The following is a 3,763-nucleotide window of genomic DNA, read 5'->3' as shown; positions in this document are numbered from 1 at the left end:
TTGGCTTGCCAATACGAAGCATTGAAAGAGAGAGAGAGAAGACTGGTACTCTGCGTAACACACGACGCAGTTAGGGCAATTTATGGAGAGAGAGAGAAGTAGAGAGAGAGAGAGAGAGGGAATTGAGGAGAGAGAAAGGGAGAGTAAATATTATGGGACGTGCTTCGGATTAATGGAGCTGCCCACCCTTACTTGTTTGGCAGCCGATGTATTAAATGCTTCCGCAGGCTTCAACATACTTAAATTCATTCATCGACGACATTCTCCCCTCACTCTCTCCATCTCGATCACATCCTTCCCCTTCTCTTTCACTCCCCTCTCTCTCTCTCTCTCTCTCTCTCTCTCTGGTGCCCGTATTCTTCTCCATTAAATTGTTCAATACTGTCTGTGTGCTAGTCTTTTTTCACGTTGCAACCAGGACGTTTCTGTTTCTCTGAGTTCCATTTATAGTATCAATACATGGTGCAAGTGGTTTCACTTTCTTGTAGATTTCTTCTTGAAAATGGGCACCATCTCTCTCTTTGCCCCTATTCTTCTGCATATTATGCTCCTAGACCTTTTTTTTTCGAAGATTTTCTGTTTCTCTGAGTTCCATTTATAGTATCCATACATGGTGCAAGTCGTTTCACTTTCTTGCACATTTCTTCTTGAAAATGGGTACCATCTCTCTCTTTGCCCCTATTCTTTTGTATTTCATGCTCTTATACTTTTTTTCCAAGATTACATTGACTACCTGTGCAAGTCTTTCTTCCATGTGCAACCACGTCTTTTCTCTTTTACTGATCTCCATTAGAGTTTCCATACATGATGAAAGTGGTTTCCCTGATTTTTTTTTTATGACCATATGTACCATGTTCCCCATAATCTCTCTTTACCTACCTTAACACTGTCTCATCTCTTCGTCTTCCTAGTCTAGTCCATGGATTTCAGAGAAAGAAGTGAGTTACGGTAATATCAGAGGAAGAAGTGAGTTACAGTAATATATCACAGAAAGAAGAGAGTTGCAGTAAAATATCAGTGCTTTAAGAAGCGATGGCTCTTAATAATGCAAAGCTGAGAGGGTCTTTTGGATACATTGAAGGAGTTATTTGCGATGTTGGACCGGTTCAATCAGAAAACACTGCCCAGAAATTGCTGGGTCGTGTGCTTTGATTGAGCCGCGCCAATATCCCAGAGCTTCTCATCTTGTCTTTTCTATCTCTAACACCAAGAAGACAAAGGTATGTGAAAAAGTACACTCTTTATTTTTTGGTTATGTCTAACCTTAAAATAGATATCCCTTGACTTTACATTCTAGGCATGCTCCCCCAATATCGTGTAAATCACACTCCTAACTTCAAGAGTTTTTAATATTTGCAACAACCTCTTAAGACTTTTTTGAACCAAAATGCATTGGGCGTTGCATTTTTGAAATGACACAAACACATGTTGGATGTCATATTCTTGGAATGACATATTAAAATGGAAGTATTTTTACCAAAAAAAGGTACCTTTTTTTTATTTGAGGATAGTTGCAACGAAAAATAGTGCTTGGGTTAATAATGTGACATCCAATACTTTTGAAATCATAGGTTAAAATGAAGGTATTTTACTCTAAAAAAAATTATTTTTTTGTTTCAGGATAGGTACAAAAAGTTTTGGGGTTAAAGAGTGTAATATGATAAAGTATTGGAGAGAATATGCTTTAAAAAGTACAAATTAAGGGGATTTTTGTAATTTTCTCAAAATAGTATGACTGTTATTTCATGGTTTCCATGATCTTTATAGGACAAAAATAATAAAAAACTCCCCACCCTTGATGTATACTAAATAATGAATTATGAGGAAGAGAAAGGAATCTTTTCATTATGCACTTTAATTGACAAGAGGCATCACAGAAGGAATCGAATCGGTTTCTAACCCAAAAAAAGATAAAAAATTAACTGTTCATTTTCCATACATGTTGGTAAACAATGCCTCACTCTCTTTCTCTCTGGAATATTTATTCTCTCCTTTAAAAGATGCTTATTTGAAGCTGAAAAAAAGCCATATATCTCTCTGATATACTATATTTCTAACCCAAAAAAAGATAAAAAATTAACTGTAACTTTTCCTTACATGTTGGTAAACAATGGCTCAATCTCTTTTCTCTGTGGAATATTTATTCTGTCCTTTAAAAGATGCTTATTTGAAGCTGAAAAAAAGTCATATATCTCTCTGATATACTATATTTTCTAATGATCAGTAGTTTAATCCACTTTGTTGTGCAGGTGACGAGAAAGATTGGCATTTGTTTTTCTTGGTTCAAGAGAAGTAGAGAGATTAAATTCAAAAAGAGAGAGAGACTGTGCTTTTTAGAGAGAGAGAGAGTCGTTGGTGTTGGTAGGGGGATTAAATGTGGGAATGGGGTGTGTCCTTTCTGTTTAATGAGTGAAATAAATGTTATTCGGCGGGTTGGAAGAATAGAAAGTGTGGGCATTTAATTTTTAATTTATATTGCAGTCAGACAAAGATTCCTCTCTGTACTCTCATTTACTACTACCAGTAATAACATCTTACCTCTCTCTCTCTCTACTTCGTAGTTCACCGCCATAACTCCTCACTCTCTCTCTATAACCAGTATCAGTCTGATTTGCTCTCTCTCTCTACATTGTAGTGCACTGATCTGCTCTCTCTCTCTCTCTCTCTCTCTCTACGCTATGAACCCCTGAGCAAAAGCAAATGTAATTGTATAAATGCATGGAAGATAACATTTTTCTCATGGGGATTGTCATTAATGAATAATGGATTGTCGCTATGAATAATGGATTGTCGCTATCTCCCCCTCTCCCCATGACATGGATCACTGCTCAAACTTCTCTCTCTCTTTAACATCTTTCTCTCTCTATTCCCCCCCCCCTCTCTCTCTCTCTCTCTCTAGAGACACCCTCTGGAAACCCTAATAACCCCGCTGCAACTCCATTTTCTTCGATGAATTTAATAGGGGGTACAGTGCAGTTGCAGTTATAGTGAGAGGCATGCAAAGGGAACTCCTACTTTTAAATGGAAGCAGCCAAAGTTCCTTCTTTTAAGGAGATTTCGATAGTCGATATCTTTTTTAGTGTTGTTAAAGGAATGTCAGGAAGCCGAGAAACTGAAACTCCGGTGTAGTTTTGGCCGGAAACATATGAAAACGTTTTAGGCTTTTGCCAATCTTACTTTAACAATAAGCGATGGATATTCGAGAATGAATTGATGATCCACTTCAGTTTCTAGGTTCATTACCCTTTAGTATCTAGAGTTTGTTCCAATATTTATAGATTTCGGTTTTATTCATAAGGTTTCTTTGATCCTTCACCTCATGCCACAAAGACAAGGAAATAGAACCGGTAACTAAAAAAGAAAAAGTGAAGTGCAATCTTCATCATCATCTAACCTTTAACCCAATTATTTGGAGTTGGCTAAAATGTTATTTTTTAAATTATGCAAATTAGATATATCGGAATGGACGGAGTTGATTTGAGATTGGTCACTTCGTGGGGGACGGGATTGGAACCAAATCCCCCATAAATCACAACAAATAATGGTTTATTATACAATAAAGAGAAAAGTTTATATAAGGTTGTAACCTTAAAATGTAGAATCACAAATGCACCTCAAAAATATATTGAAAATATTGTTTCAATGTTGAAAAAACCCTCTAATCGATCATCTCGACATCGAGATGTATGAATATGAAAGATAAAGTTCGAGTCTTGGAAATAGTGCTTCTTGCAACACATTATCTAGACCGTCTATTTTCAAG

General features: G+C 36.6%; 1 long non-coding RNA gene across 1 annotated transcript; it reads left to right on the top strand.

The window, feature by feature from the left end:
* Window positions 1-264: 264 nt before the first annotated feature.
* LOC148780356 (uncharacterized) lies at window positions 265-2,553 on the top strand. Its single transcript, XR_016041359.1, has 2 exons — window positions 265-1,220; window positions 2,250-2,553. It is a non-coding gene; the product is annotated as an uncharacterized LOC148780356 (long non-coding RNA).
* Window positions 2,554-3,763: the final 1,210 nt, after the last annotated feature.

Source organism: Amborella trichopoda, chromosome 9 (assembly GCF_054954075.1).
Source record: "Amborella trichopoda isolate Santa Cruz 75 chromosome 9, AtrichopodaSantaCruz75HAP2 v2.0, whole genome shotgun sequence".
NCBI lineage: Eukaryota > Viridiplantae > Streptophyta > Magnoliopsida > Amborellales > Amborellaceae > Amborella > Amborella trichopoda.
This window is presented reverse-complemented; position numbering and strand designations above follow the sequence as displayed.